Source organism: Brassica napus, chromosome C1 (genome assembly GCF_020379485.1).
Source record: "Brassica napus cultivar Da-Ae chromosome C1, Da-Ae, whole genome shotgun sequence".
Taxonomy (NCBI): Eukaryota; Viridiplantae; Streptophyta; class Magnoliopsida; order Brassicales; family Brassicaceae; genus Brassica; species Brassica napus.
The window spans coordinates 48,346,243-48,362,936 of record NC_063444.1 but is presented as its reverse complement, the minus strand read 5'-3'; the positions used below and the strand labels follow the sequence as shown (position 1 = coordinate 48,362,936).

General features: G+C 40.8%; 1 pseudogene; it reads left to right on the top strand.

Moving 5' to 3' along the window:
* The first annotated feature begins 1,630 nt into the window (after window positions 1-1,630).
* LOC125580096 lies at window positions 1,631-3,506 on the top strand (annotated as a pseudogene).
* Window positions 3,507-16,694: the final 13,188 nt, after the last annotated feature.

The following is a 16,694-nucleotide window of genomic DNA, read 5'->3' as shown; positions in this document are numbered from 1 at the left end:
CGGTTTTGAAGCTTTGTGTTACTCTCTTGTTGTTGTTGTTTGTGTTGGAGATAGCTCTTTGAAGCTAGTGTCTCTGTTCTGTTCTGGTTGTTGAACAGGGAGAACGTGGTTGTACTCACAAACATTTATATAGTGGATTGTTGAGTGGACTACGGTCCCGTGGTTTTTCCTTCTCACATCGAGGAGGTTTTCCACGTAAAAAGTAGTGATTGTCTCATTTACATTTCTGCTTATACTATATTCTGCCATCGTCGAAGTATTTTCTTCACAGGTTCACACAAGGTCAGGGGAACACGATCTTGAGTATTTCCGCTGCGCCTTGAGACTTTCCCCAACATAACTGGGATGGTATCACCTGGAACGGCAAGTCTAGTGAAGTGATCGGGCTAGACCTTAGTTGCAGCTACCTAGGTGGCCAGTTTCATTCCAATAGCAGTCTTCAAAACCTTCATTCTCTAACCACTCTTGACCTTACAGGAAATCGTTTTAGTGGACAGATCATGTCTTCAATTGGAAACTTTTCTCATCTCACCTCTCTCAACCTTTCACAAAATAATTTCAGCGGGTTCATTCCTTCTTCGATAGTAGACCTTTCTTATCTCATCTTTCTTGATTTTTCTATTAATAGTTTTTCGGGTCAGATTCCATCTTCGATTGGAAATCTTTCTCATCTCACCTATCTTGACCTTTCTTCTACTCAAATTTTGGGTCAGATTCTATCTTCTATTGGAAATCTTTATAAGATCACTTATCTTGACCTTTCTAACAACAATATTGTTGGTGAAATCCCATCTTCTTTTGGCTATCTAAACCAGCTGACCAGCTTATATGTTGGTCTCAATAGGCTCAATGGAAGCTTTCCCATTGCACTACTGAATCTGACAGAGTTGTCATCTTTATCACTTAGCTACAACCAGTTCACAGGCATAATTCCTCATAACATCACTTCACTCTCCAGCCTTCTTCCCTCTTCACCCTTCCTTCTATGGATGTTGTTACTTTCTCTGATAACCAACTCAACGGAACTCTTGAGTTTGGGATTATATCTTCACCACCTAAGCTACAAGTGTTAGCCGTTGGCAGTAATAACTTGAGAGGGCCAATCCCAGAAACAATATCCAAATTTACCAACCTTGAAGAACTTGACCTTTCCCATTACAATACACAAGGTCCAATTGACTTTAGTATCTTCTCACATCTCAAGTTGCTCGATTATCTTGACCTATCCCATGTGAACACGACCACTACCATTGACTTGAATGATTTCTTGTCAAATTTTAGGAGGCTCGATGGGTTGTTTCTCTCAGGCAACCATGTTTCTGCCACAAACAAGATTCCAGTTTCAGGTCCCCCATTACTGCGTTATTTGCACTTGTCAGGCTGCGGTATGACCGAGTTTCCGGAGTTTGTAAGAAACCAACAATAAAATCAAAGGTCAAGTGCCTGGCTGGTTATGGACGCTACCAAATCTTACTTACCTGAATCTTTCCAACAACACTTTCACCAGCTTTAAAAACTCAACGAAACATGGGCTATCTATGATAAACTTGTTAGCCTCCAACAACAATTTCACGGGAAATATTCCATCTTTCATATGTGGTTGGCGCAGTCTTGCCACTCTTGATTTATCAAACAACTACTTCAGTGGTTTAATCCCTCTTTGGCTGGGAACTCTCAAGGAGGAATTCCGGAGACTATATTTGAAAGCTTAAGAACGCTTGACGTTGGTCATAACCATCTGACCGGAAAACTTCCAAGATCTTTGATCCATTTCTCTAGTCTTGAAGTTCTGAACATGGAAAGCAACATTATCAATGATATGTATCCATTTTGGTTGAGTTCTCTACCAGAGTTAAAAATTCTTGTGTTACGTTCCAATGTTTTCCATGGACCGATACATCAAACTTCATTTCCTAAGTTGCAAATCATCGACATATCTCACAATCACTTCAATGGAGCTTTGCCATCAGACTTCTTTGTTAAGTGGAGTGCTATGTCATCACTTGGGACAGTTTATGATCAGCAGAACAAAATGTACATGGGGGATTCCTATTACCATGATTTAGTAGTTTTGATGAATAAAGGTTTAGAGATGAAGCTACAGCATATCCTAAAGATCTACACAGCACTCGACTTTTCAGGGAACAAACTTGAAGGAGAGATCCCAAGGTCCATCGGTCTACTAAAAGAGCTTCATGTGCTCAACTTGTCGAACAATGCTTTCACCGGCGTCATCCCTTCATCTATGGGAAACCTGACAGCTCTTGAGTCACTAGACGTTTCCCAAAACCAGTTTTCAGGAGAAATTTGCAAGAGCTAGGGAGCCTCTCATTCCTTTCCTACATGAACTTCTCTCATAACCAGCTTACAGGTCTAGTACCAGGCGGCACTCAGTTTCGAAGGCTGAATTGTACTTCCTTTGATGGTAACATGGGACTTTTTGGCCCTTCTCTTGATGAAATTTGCAAAGACATTCACACTCCAACACCACATGAAACGTCGGAATCAGAGGAAGAAGAAGAGGAAGAGGTGTTGAGTTGGATAGCAGCTGTAATAGGAGTCATACCTGGTATTGCCTTTGGATGGGTGATTGGATACATACTTGTTTCCTACAAACTAGAGTGGTTCATGAACCCTTTTCTCCGAAACAAACGCAGACGCAGCAGCAACACAACTCATTAAAGAGGTAATATATTCGAGAGTTTTAAGTCAACTTGTTAGCAAACATTTGAAGAAACAAAAATATTATAGTCAAATCTCCTGAATAAACCTCCTTGTTTTCTTTGTATAGGTCTTTTATAACCTACCTGAGGAATCTGAAAGATGAAATCGGAGGCAATCACTATGTTTATCTGTATCAATGAGGATTTGGAGTATCATCTCCGGTTTAGCTTGGTGTTTTCTCATTACTCTGTTTTTACTTTTTATTGTTAAGCTAGACGGGCTTCCAACCTAAAAGCAATTGGTGATAAGTGGAGTGGTCCATCTATCTTATATATTACTTAGGATCCCTTCCAACTACCGATGTGGGACACTTTGTGTCTAATACGCCCCCTCGAGATGATGGCTCTTTGAGCGTCAATCTCGGAATGCTCGGGAAAGGATCGATAGGCCAACTTGGGCCAGATCGATGGATCGGATTGGACTTCGTGGATCGGGCTCTGATACCATGTTAAGCTAGATGGGCTTCCAACCTAAAACCAATTGTGATAAGTGAAGTGGCCCATCTATCTTATATACTACTAAGAATCTCTTCCAACATCCGATGTGGGACTTTGTCCCTAATACGCCCACTCGAGATCATGGCTCTTTGAACATCAATCACAGAATGCTTGAGCAAGGATCGATGGACCGACTTTGGACTGGATCGATAATAGATCGGGTTGGACTGCGTGGATCGGGCTCTGATACCATGTTAAGCTAGATGGACTTCCAACCTAAAACAATTGGTATTAGACACAAAGTGTCCCACATCGGTAGTTGGAAATGATCCTAAGTAATATATAAGATAGATGGACCACTCCACTTATCACCAATTGGTTTTAGGTTGGAATCCCGTCTAGCTTAACATGGTATCAGAGCCCGATCCACGAATTCCAACCCGATCCAAACAATCCAATTCGATCCTTGTCAAAACATTCCGAGATTGACGCTCAAAGAGCCATCATCTCGAGGAGGCGTATTAGGGACAGAAGTCCCACATCGGGTATTGGAAGTGATCATTAGTAATATATAAGATAGATGGGGCACTCCACTTATCACCAATTGGTTTTAGGTTGGAAGCCCGTCTAGCTTAACATGGTATTAGAGCCCGATCCACGAAGTCCAACCCAATCCATCGATCTGGCCCAAAGTTGGCCTATCGATCCTTGCCCGAGCATTCCGAGATTGAGCCATCATCTCGAGGGGGCATATTAGACACAAAGTATCCCACATCGGTAGTTGGAAGGGATCTAAGTAATATATAAGATAGATGAGCCACTCTACTTATCACTGTTGTAAATAGAGGGTTTAGAGACTGAATATTTCTCTGTGTGTTATTATTGATCAATAGTGGTTCCTTATATAAGGATTACAAAGAGTAGATAAAAGGAAAGTATCCAAAACCTAATCCAACAGGAAATAGGAAAACTAAAGATAACAAGGAAAAAGGAAAACATCATAATCCTAAGACGGTCTAAACCGACCGTCTCTCTCTCCTCGGACGACCGACTCTCTCTCCTCTTGGTCACGGCCACGGCTGGGCCTGGTCGTGGCTGATGGGCTTTCTCCTCTTGTCTTGGTTAATGGCAATCCACTCCATGATTTATAACACTCCCCCTTGGATGCCATAACCATACAGGATTTGTAGTACGCTTCATGTTGCCTCATTAAAACCTTATCAGGAAAACCCAGTGGGACAAAACCATGATGAAGGAAAAAGAGTACAACACGAACTACTCCCCTTGATGTGAACCTCAGTGTCGGTTCTACATTCTACGCATCTTGGTGCGTGATATTTCCTATATGTATAGGATGGGAGTAATCGACCAGTTTCATTACTGAACCGTAATTAGACCACTTCGACTTCTTAGGTCGTTTCTCATGTCCTTTGACATCGAGTGTCCCGGTAAAGCTATGTGCTAAGCAATGTGAATCACATTGTCCTCGGAGATCACTATTGGGTCTTTGCAAATTGTGTTTGCATGTGTCCATGGTCTAGACGTGTTTGTCTACTGTCAAACTCTTTTCTTTGACCATTATAATCACCATCGACCATGTATCAATCTGGTCGATCTATGATCGGGTCATAGACCTCGTCTATACGTGTCCACTACTTGTCTCATGAGTGTTCAAGATCAATGATCATTACTGTGAGTTTATAATCTCTAATTATGGCTCTGTGGCCGAACACTCTCATGGATGTGGACATCGATTTCTTTGCCTTAGGTAATGCCGTATTCATTATTCTTTGCATTCCTATCTTAATGATGATGATGGCGTCTCATGACCTTAGTTGCTGTGGATCACATCACACGCTAAGTATACATTATTAGGTCATGGACTTCGGCTTTCACGAGCTTATGGACTACAATACTTTATATCCGACAGGTAAGGATAGATTAAACATCTCCTCTTACCCTTACGACAAAACTTTGTGGAGTTTATACAGCAGCAGACCGTTCTGCTATGCCGGATCCTTAAGGGATCTGATTGTCGGATTGCAACCTGATGGTTGATCTTTTCTACTAGCCCGTGATCTAGAAGAAAGGACGGACACCTTAAGCTGAAGGGCCGGACGCATTTTATGGCCGATGGGCTTAGAGCCGGATGCCATTTAGCAGAAGGGGCCGGATGCCATTTAGCAGAAGGGGCCGGACGCTTTTAGCTGAAAGCCGGATGCCTTTTAACTTAAGGGTTGGACGTCTTTAGTCGAAGGACCGGACGCCTACAGATACATTATGTATCAGTCTACTAACCTCCTTTAGGTTTAGTACAAACACAAGGGATTTCAAATGTATATGGACTGTTATTGGATTGTCTTTTATACAACTCCAAGATCATGCGTGATCGCTTTCTTTTACATACTATATGCAGCTGATTTTCAGTCGATGAATCAGCTTAGGAACAAAGCTGTTCTTTCAATTTTATCCAGTGATCCATATGCTGCTTACTACATCGTTGTATCTAATTTCTTTCTTATGACCAGACCATTTTCAATTTCGAAAATCTGTAGCAGCATCAACCACATAGGAGTTTATCTCCTTATAATATGTTCCTTTGATCTCTGTGAGTACAAGCTATAATCGAATGCTGTGAATAGGAAAACATGAACACCTTTACATCATGTACATCTCTCACGGTTTCTTTACTTCTCACAGGATCCATCTATTTCACTGGTTTATAGGATGGCGTTTCTGTATATATGTATATGGCCAATACGCCCATCACTTTCTTTAGATACTTTGAACCTCCACGTTTTACCTTTTCTAATCTCTATGATCTTTTATGATTGTATGAGTACTCTTTCGTGGGTTCATGATCCTCGTTCATCTCTTTATGTTCAAGTGCTATAACTTTATGTATCTTTATACAAATGTGTGTGTGTGTGTCGACACTTTCATGTGGTTCCATTATGTTCCAGACATGATCTATAGATTTGAGATCTTATTATCCATGACCTTTGTTACCTAGTAGCTTGGCGTCCCAATACTACATGGTTTGGTACCTTAGATGTGTAGCTGCACAGCCTTTTCTCAATGTCTGTTTGGTTTCTAGTATGATCTCGGATCTATCATTCCATGCACCATTCTTTTCTATCCGAGATCCCTTTATCTTATGGAACACTTGGCCTATCTTGTATAGACTCTATAGCAACTTGATTATGTCTCTTCTAGGACATTCATTTGGTGCTAAGCTGGTTAGTCATTTCTCGGGTCAGTGTCTGGCATTTCGATTAGCATCTTAATTAGCTATCTTTATAATCTTTCTTTGGACGTCTTAAATCATAATCTCTAGTCCGAGGATCTTTGCCAAGACAATGATGGTTAAAATCATTCTTATCATTCTTTTATCCAGCTTATAATCTTTCTCCTTTAATGTTTGGATAGATGGATGCAATCCGTGTACTTGGCCACAATCCGATCACCCATGTTTGGCTCAAGTTTTCTTTATAAATCGTGGGAGAAAGTAATACTCCTATCCAACATATATTCCCAATCCTCTTCTGAGGTTCCATCTTAGACGGCACATATATGTATGTGGTGGTTTATTCAAAATCTCTTAAGATGGTATATGTCTGGTTTTATGACCCGTATTCAATCTGAGATGGGAATATCTATGCTCACTTATATGGCCTGATGCATTTTGTCATTTATATACATGTAAATTCATAATGTCTCCAAGCTTATAGACTTTATAGTCTTATCCTTATAGGTAATGGCTTACATGGCCGATATCTTATAGGTAATAGCTTACTTGGCCGAATCCTTATAGGTAATGGAACGTGTGCGGCCAAGCCTGCACTATGCGGCCAAGTCACGACCAAGTCACGGCCGAGCCGTTTATTCTCATGGCCTCTTTGGTTTGGCCGTTTGTATCATGGCCTCTACGGCCGAGGAATGGTCATTTATGGCCGAGTAATGGCCGAGCCATACACGAACTTGTAGTATTGATCATGGGTTTATCCTCTCTCCCCCTCATGACCATACTATAAGTTCGTGGTGCTTGGGACAATTAAGCCTAATGAGTTTCCCTTTGTGTACATGTTTCACAACATGAGATCTTTTACGGGATAACTCTGTGCCTTTTCAATCTTTGCATCAAGTTTAGACTTTAGGATGGCTAATCCTATCATGCCATATAGTGTAAAATTTCGTGGTGTTATCTCAATATGGTTACCACATCTCTTGCCTCTTTATCATACTGATCTGTAGCATAGTTTTGATCAGTAGAGATCATTGGTATAGTCTCGACTACTTTCTTTCAAGGTCTTAGGCGTTTTTCTTCTTAAAAACTAAAGGAACTTGTTTCCTTCCTTACCCATTGTTTCTACTTGGAAACCATACATTATAACTTCAATGGGTCACATGTTCTTTTGGGTGTGTATAATGCCTTTTAAGGCAATGCCTTAGCCATAGTTTCTTTACTATGCTTACTATACTCATTCATGATTTCTTACTTGGTTTTATGCCCTTTAGGCAACTCTTTAAAATCATTTATATGTTCAAGTAATATCAGGCAAGACAATGAATTCAAAACCAATTCCATTGTATATATAAAATCGTGAACCCTCAAGTAGGTTAAAAGCAAATCACAAAACAAGGACTTTAAAATAAAATGTCGAGATCCCTCTTAGTTAAATAGATAAGCCGGCCTGTCCATCTATTGCATTGGACACGGCTGCCTTGGATTCATCTTGATCCATTTCCTCAGGATATTTCATCTCACTGCTTTTCTTTAGTACCTTGTCATTCTCAATCACCGTTAGGCAAGAGATCAGGTCATTGTAAGTGGTAGAACCTCTTTCTATGTAGATATGTTTTGACAACAAAAATCTTCTGGATGGAATGTGGAGTATGTCTTGAATAGACAATCATTATCTGTTACCTCTTCTCCACATGATCTCAGTTGGTACACGACCCTGGACAAGGCAAAGTGAAACTCGGCCACTGTCTCAAAGTCTTGGAATCTGAGACTCATCCATTCATGTTTGACCTTTGGTAATAATACAATAGTGTATCTGGACTTTAATTCTGTCCAAAGGTCACGAGGATTCTCAATATGTAGATACTGATTTCTCAGTTCCTTAGTGAGATGATGGCTCATAATAATTATGGCTCTTAACTTTTCACTTTCAATTTCATCATTTCTTTCAATGATACATTTCCCGAGTCCTCTAGACTTCAGGGCAATTGAAGTGTTCATTTCCCATTCTAGATAATTATCTCCGAGAGATTTAGAATGGCATAATCCATGGGTTCAAATCTCGGCATCTGAAATCATATTATCAATCAATTCATTGATTTAGAATTCTTGCAACCAATTTAAATAATCAGTGCATATGATTTCATAAGTCTATCTATGATACTTAGGCCATACGGCTTTTTCATTTGTGATGCTTATACCTCACGGCCATACAACGATCTTAAGGATCGGATCATGATGCAATCCGGTTTATAAAATCATCCGGATACTAGGCCACACGGTCACTTTGGTATGCACTAAGCCACACGGCTTTTAATCAATCAAGGGCACAAAGCCGCAAGTGTGGGCAATGTATTAGGCCACATGGCCATATACAAAAGGAGATTATTAATCTAAGTGTATTCAATCCTATTGCTTAGTTGCATATCTATTAAGATTTACCAATTTCAAGGTTGGTAATATTAGATTTTAGAATCAAGCACTCTAGCAACCTAACTCTCATTCAATATGTAAATTCTTTAAATCAATCTTTCAAGCTTTAAGTAATGAGAGATTTAAGGTTTCAAGGCCTTTAGGAATTTCAAACGAGATTAAGGGTTTCAAGGCCTTAAGGATTTCGAATTTTGAGATTAGATCTATCAATACTAAAATCTCAGATCAATCAATCAAACAATCAAACAATTTAGAAACCTCAATGATCAATAGATCAGATGAAGTCAAAACCGATTTAAGCTTTTAGGGTTTCTAGGGTATTTCGAAAACTTTGATCTTTGATCAAGGGGATTTGATTTGAGATTCAAAAACCTTTAAGGTTCTGATTTTAATTGATCAATGGATCAATCTCGAATTATGGTTTAGGGGATCGGACTTATTCGAGCTCCGATTTACTCTTTTAGGGTTTTATCTATTTATCCTAATGCTTTCATCTTAGAGATTAGTTTTAGAGTTTCAATCTTTACAAACAATCAGGTTCGATTCATGTTCTCAAATTAAGTCTGTACCTTTGTTTTGCAGGTCTGAACCGGACCACCAAAGATCAGAGACGAGCTGAGACGAACGGACGCGGAACGGCTCCTATTGGGTCGCGTTGCCGAGAGCTATCGCGAGCTTGTTTCTTCTCGCGGACGGTTTCGTCTGGTCGGGGATTTGGTCTGAGCTGGACGCAAGCTGAGCTGAGGCTGAGGACGTTGATCACGGACAGGGAACGTCTGAAGCTGAGCTTGATCAGAGTTGAGCTTGATCGGAGTTTGCAAGCCAGAACGCAAGCAAGAACAATTTAGGGTTCTTCGGGATTATATCTTTGCACGAACTCCTCTTAGCTCATGAAATAAAAACAAGGAGTATTAGATTACATGAACACCATAATCTGAACAAGATATCATCAAACAACTAAGGTATGATAAACTTATCTTTCACAGGTTTTGAATTTGGCTGGAAAATCATGTTGGTTCGGATTAGGGTTCCAAAGACCAAGACGCCGCCATGTATTGTATCTGAGATCGTGGGCGCGTCTGAGATTATATCGACGAACGGTTTGCGCTGATGGATTCGTTTCGTAAAGAGCTTCAATTTGATATGTGGCTCGTCGTCTGGTTCCTCGGGGTTTGAGAGATAGATCGATTTTAAGTTGCGTCAAAATTAGGGTTTATGTGTGACGGATTTTAGGTTAGGTTTTGTCTCAGGGTTTTGGAGTCTATCGTGCTGATAACGTGTTGTAAATAGAGGGTTTAGAGACTGAATATTTCTCTGTGTGTTATTATTGATGAATAGAGGTTCTTTATATAAGGATTACAAAGAGTAGATAAAAAGAAAATATCCAAAACCTAATCCAACAGGAAATAGGAAAACTAAAGATAACAAAGAAAAAGGAAAACGTCCTAATCCTAAGACGGTCTAAACCGACCGTCTCTCTCTCCTCGGACGACCGACTCTCTCTCCTCTTGGTCACGGCCATGGCTGGGCTTGGTCGTGGCTGATGGGTTTTCTCCTCTTGTTTTGGTTAATGGCAATCCACTCCATGATTTATAACAATCGCTAATTATTTTTAGGTTGGAAGCCCTTGCAAACTTCTTTGTTTCTCTGGCATTGTTTCCGGTTTAAGTTGGTGTGTATTTTCTCTACTTCTCTGTTTCTCTGTAATTGAACAACTATGTTTATTACGCTGAAAATTACAAGCACAGTCAAAGATGTGTGTCTTTTCCGCTCTTCTGTATCTAAACATCAACTGTATGGACGTGAGATGAGCAATAAACAGATGATCCAGATCAACGCTATAAGCAACACAGGACTTTCATCACGGAATTGGATGAAGGAAAAGCTACCTGCGATGAGATGCTTGTCCCGGAGCCAGCAAGGCGTCTGGAGCTTCAACCAAGATCATACCGTCCCTGTTCAAGATATCCTAGTGAAAGTGAATGAATCCATCGAAACCTTGTTGAATCTGGTTAGGTGTGTCTTTGGTTTAAGGGCTGAAACACCAACGGTGATCACCGTCAAGCTGCCTCCATGGATGCATGGCCCAGAAGGAGCCACAATCGCCCCACTGAACATTGTATCAAACACCGATGTGGAGATAATGATGGGTGCGCATGAGTGGAACACAGAACCAAAACTCTCGGTCATTATTGGAGCGGAGGAGGTTGCGTGGTACCAGTTCGTATGTCGAACAACGTTCACCATAGGGGACAGAACGTTCTTGACAGATGGAGTCTCCGAAGAGCAACACCTAGCAACCATCAACGGTAAGCAAAATCAAAATTAATAAAAAAGATCTATAGTTGAACCAGAAGAAGAAAAATAGATAATTAATTCTTTCCTTCCAATTTTGTGGCAGAGATAATTGGAGATGAGGAGATAAAGTGTCCTAGGCGATTTCTAGAGGAGCTTTTTAACCAGGACAAAATGGCTGTTATTTTTCGTTTTGCGATGGAGGTTGAGAAAGCAAGAAATAGTCTTGATTTGAATTTAAGCGTATTTGATGGAAACGGTGATCATATAGTCCCAGACATAGGAAATCTTAACGAGGTCGGTCCAGAGTGGGGAGCAGGAGAGCAATATGGTGGTATTGATGGATTTGGGGATATGGACGATTCAGGTAATGGACCATAGTATTCTTTAATACACAAGCATTGTTTCCTTTCGGTTACCGGAACTAAGACGTGTTAGATTTCATTTTAGATGTGCCAGCATATCAAAATGTCCCGGGGGGCCATCTTCACGCGTTGATATCGGGCCGGTGTATTGGCAAGACTTGATGTCCAGCAGTTATGCACTGCAGCTTGATCGAATTTATGGGGTGGAAGGCTCGGAGTACGTGGGATACCAACCTAGTGATATCGCTATTGGGGGACCTGAGGCTAAGCAAAGGACACAAGCTTTACCGGTTTTTCATGGGTCTCCGGTTCTATCATCATCTGCTGTTACAAATCTCCCATCGGTGGGGTCTGAAGGGAACGTCAGTGGTGCGACAGTGGTTCATAGAGGTACGTTGGTCATTGTAAATAGTATTTTGCTATACATCACATATAGACGTCCTAATGTGCATAATGTTAATAAGGTGTAATGGTTCTTTCACGGTTGCTGTTTCATAGGAGGAGCATTGACAATCGTTCTTCAGGACATTACGGGGGATGAGGAGAATAACGCTAAAGGAGGCGAGGAAGGCAATAACGACGGCCCGGGTGGTGACCAGTAAACATGAATCCAAATGCGTGTGGTAGTAAAGGGGTTGCAGTTTTTTGTTATGTTTAATATCTACGGTCTTGATGTTTCTGCATGTTGTTTCTACAAGCTGGAAAAGGCGTATTTCATAAGGTTGTCCTGTAAAATACCTGTGGCCTTGGGGTTTGTTTTTGGTTTGTTGGTCCCGGTTAAGTGTGTTCCTCTATATGTAGTGAATCCTATCGAGTAATTTAAAATACTTGGGTATGTTTCGTGTAATGTAAAATATTTGGGTATCTATCGACTATTGCAAAATATTTCGTTCTCGCCAATCTATAAGTAGGATCTTGTGTAATAAAAACCCGGGTTTAGTACTTAATAACCATAAATTTATCCTAAAATCCGGCAATGTTAATTGAACTACTCAACGATAAAGATGAAACAGTTTGACATAAGTGGTGTGGTCAATGGTACTTAGACGAAATATATTTTGGATATGTTTGATGTACAACTATCACTATGTATTAAGTCAAATATGTATTCGGTTATTAACACACCTACTATGTCGTGAAACTTTTAGTTCGAACCTGATAAATGATGACATGAGAGTTAGTAGAACGAAACAAATGGTCTCAATAAAACATGTACGAAACAAAGGAGATTGGAACAGAGTTTGGGCGATAAAAATGAAACAAGTCTAGCGTAGGACAACGGAGTTTTAACCCTAAACCCTAAAGAATCTGGTGAAACTCATTGAGCATGACAGCGGCCCTCTGGGATTCTTCGGTAAGAACTAGCGGGGTGACACACCTGAATGTGTCTGGACCAAACAAGGCATGAGTTTGCATGAGCAATGCTGCTGTAAACCCTGAATCACCAGGGGGCAGCGTTAACTGGAACGCCTTTTATTCTTTCAACCGACAGATTTTGACCATCAACTCTGTCAATGCGACCACAATACTTGAGGAGAAGGAGGAACATCTCGGCAACAGGGTACAGATCTCTTGACAACAGAGCATCAGTGCGGACAACGGGGTTGCAATCTAAAACGTATATCTTACATGATGGGCAGTCAACACAAATGCCAATCCAATGCTTGTTCGCGATGAGGAATGGGAAATAGAAACTGGTGGTGTTGCTATCTTCAGATCCAGTTTTCTTCAAACAATCTGCCAGCCCCTTACTGAACGCATAATCTTTTTTGATTTTCGCTTTCTTAAACTTGGGATAGTTCCTAGTAAACATTGTCACAAATCGGGTATCAAAGAACTCAGCGGTCTTGTCGCTCTTGGCCTGTACGTGTTTATTGAAGGTTGATCTGACTAGATGCATAAGTATATCCATCACCTAACATACTAAAAATATTAGGTTTCCCTTCCGAGAAGCAAGCATTTTGGAAGCATATTTGATTTTTATTAACAGTACCTTAGCGGGTAGGAGCCTGTTCTTATCAGCAATGCCTGATGTCCTTCGTGTTGATAGAAAAACCGTCGACGTTTATTAAACAGTCACCAATAAATAATCAGCAGGGGAGTCAGTGTACTAATGCACAACAAAAACAGAAAAATTAGGTTACGTGTTAAAATAACCGGGAGTTAGACAACCCACCGAGGCGGGGTGAAGATGTGTAGATAAACCAGTTTGGGGAAATGTTAATGCAGTTTACGTAAATGAACTCCGGCCTCTTATATTAATAACCGGTTACACAAAAAGTGTATAGGGAGTTACCATGGTCTAGTTATGAGTGTTGTGAGCTTCGTGTACTTCTCACGGAGGACCGCATTCACATAGCGGTTGTCTGCACACATCTGGGCTTCCCAAGCTCTGTTTAGGATTGCATAACTACAATGGTAGTCATTGACCAGTGCTGGTGGAACTGTCCTTAAGCGTTTGCTTTTGCGGCAAAGAGGACCGCCCTCTCCATTTTCATCGTTGTCTACATCAGCATTTACTAAAACATCGGCAACAGCATCAGTTGGTCTTCCCAGCTCATCATGAGTTAATCCGAGCGAGAAAGAATGAGCCTGCATAAGTATAATTAAAGGGCTGTGATTAACAATAAAGCGATATGACCAAAAATTCCTATTTCAAAGCAATGATTTACCAGTGGGTCGTTCTCATGCTTGGTAATGCTGGTAGCAGACAAGGATGTCTGTTGCTGAGTCTCACCTTCCTGATGACCACTAGAGTGGGTGAGAGATTTGTGCTTGTTAGATCTCGCGTCGGAAAGCTGTTATGAAAAATTTTAATAAATAGAAACTCAGCATAAGATGAAACCAGATCTGCAGACTATAATTTGGCTACAACACAGAGAAACCGGATCTATGTACTATATATATATGCTACAACCCAATAAAACATGTAGTATAAATAGGTGAGAACTAAAACAAGAAACTAGAGGCTTACCGGGCAGCGTTGGGCAGACCGAGGAGGTGTGGAATACTGACTAAGGCTCGCTCTCCATCACACTATTAATAATCTGGTCATTGGCGTCTTCACCTGATGGCTTTGCATGTCGGGAGGTACCTGACCTGCTTCTATTGTCAGCCGATGGTGTATGTTCTTGTGGCCGTTGCGAAGGGGTAATATTCCGTGTTTTTAACGGTTTTAAACTCGTTTTGGAGCAATTAAATGGTCGGTTTTAATTAATGTTTTGGTCTATTTGATGCGTTTTGGTGTTCTTAAGTGTAATATGCAGGTTACTAGATAGCTTGAAAGAAAAGAACGCATTCGGGATTTATTCAGAAGCAAGATAGACCGAACAATGATCCGAATGAAGTATTGATCGCACAGGACGTGGGATCGACCGATCCGGTAAATGTGGATCGACCGATCTTATGCTTTCATGCACTAGATCGACCGATCCGGTATATGTGGATCGACCGATCTAAGGCTCTACGGGCTCCACACGCACAAACGAGCTTTTCACTCCTTTTTACCCACTCCCCTCAATAATGAACAGAAGAACTTGACCTTTGAGACTCAGAAAAGACCAGGGGCGACCAAGGAGGAGATTTACAAGTTCTAGAGAGAAGATTTGAGTGTTTTGTACTTGTTTTGGTGTGATTTGTGAAGATTTGTAAAGGAGTTCATCTCAAAACCATTTGGAGAAGATCTTCTGAACCTTTACTCTGTTTTAATACAATCTTATCATGTTTTCTTCATCAAAATCGTTTTGTTCTTGCTTAGTTATGTGTGAGTAGTCATCTAGTTGGGTTTAGGGTTTCTCATAGGGGATTTCTTGATGTTTTGATCCATAAAACGTGTGTAGACTAAGGGATTACGTTTTGGTTCTTCATCTAATGGATTTCTTACTGCTTGAACTGAATTGATCACTTAGTTCATGATTTCAGATTGTTTGATGCACCGAAAGTGATTGTTTGAACTTCCGAAAATACTTTAGATGAGCAAAGTGTCCTTAACCCTCGGAAGTTGATGTTATTGCGCTTTGTGAACATATTGAACCTGTTCTTAATGCTTGTTCATCCTTGAAGTTGAAGTTTTTGATGTGTGGGGAATTGATTTTATGGGCCCTTTCCCATCTTCTTATGGAAATGAGTACATCTTGGTTACGGTTGATTATGTCTCCAAGTGGGTGGAAGCAGTAGCCAGCAAGACAAATGACTCTAGTGTTGTCAAGAAAATGTTCAAGACAGTCATTTTTCCAAGATTCGGGATCCCGAGAGTGGTTATAAGTGATGGAGGCTCTCACTTCATCAACAAGACGTTCAATAAACTGCTGAAGAGAGTAAAGCATAAGGTAGCTACACTTTATCATCCTCAGACAAGTGGGCAGGTTGAAATATCGAACCGAGAAATCAAGGGGATTTTGGAGAAGGCTGTAGGCAAAACAAGGAAAGACTGGGCTGTGAAGCTTGATGACGCCTTATGGGCGTATAGAACCGCCTACAAGACTCCCTTGGGCACCACTCCTTTTAATCTGGTCTATGGAAAGTCTTGTCACCTACCTGTGGAATTGGAGTACAGTGGTTTTTTGGCAACGAAGTTGATGAACTTCGACATTAAAACCGCAGCAGAAAGGAGGATGGTTCAGTTGAACGAGCTGGACGAGATTCGGTTGAACGCCTATGAGAACACCAAAATCTACAAGGAAAGAACTAAGGCATGGCATGACAGAAAGATAATCCCGAGAGACTTCGCTGCTGGAGACAAAGTCCTTCTGTTCAACTCTAGACTCAAGCTATTTCCTGGAAAGCTTAAGTCTCGTTGGTCCGGACCGTTCACCATCACAGAGGTTAGACCTTATGGAGCTATTGTCTTGGAAGACAATGGGAGGAAATTCACCGTCAATGGGCAGAGGCTAAAACCTTACTTCACAAATGCAAAACCCGAAGAAGGAACCAACATTCCTTTATCGGAACCCGATCTCGCCTAAGGACAACAAAATAGTCAGGCTCGCGACTTTAAACAAGCGCTGAGTGGGAGGCAACCCACATGGTTTGATTTTCTTTCTCTTTTGTGATTATGTTTTCTTGTGTGAATTGATTTTTGGTTGTGTTTTTAGATGATTTTCAGGCATGTATCACGATCAGGCATAGATCGATCGATCCTAAGGAAGAAGAGCGGTCGGATTCGATAAGAGATCGGTCGATCATGGATACGTAGAA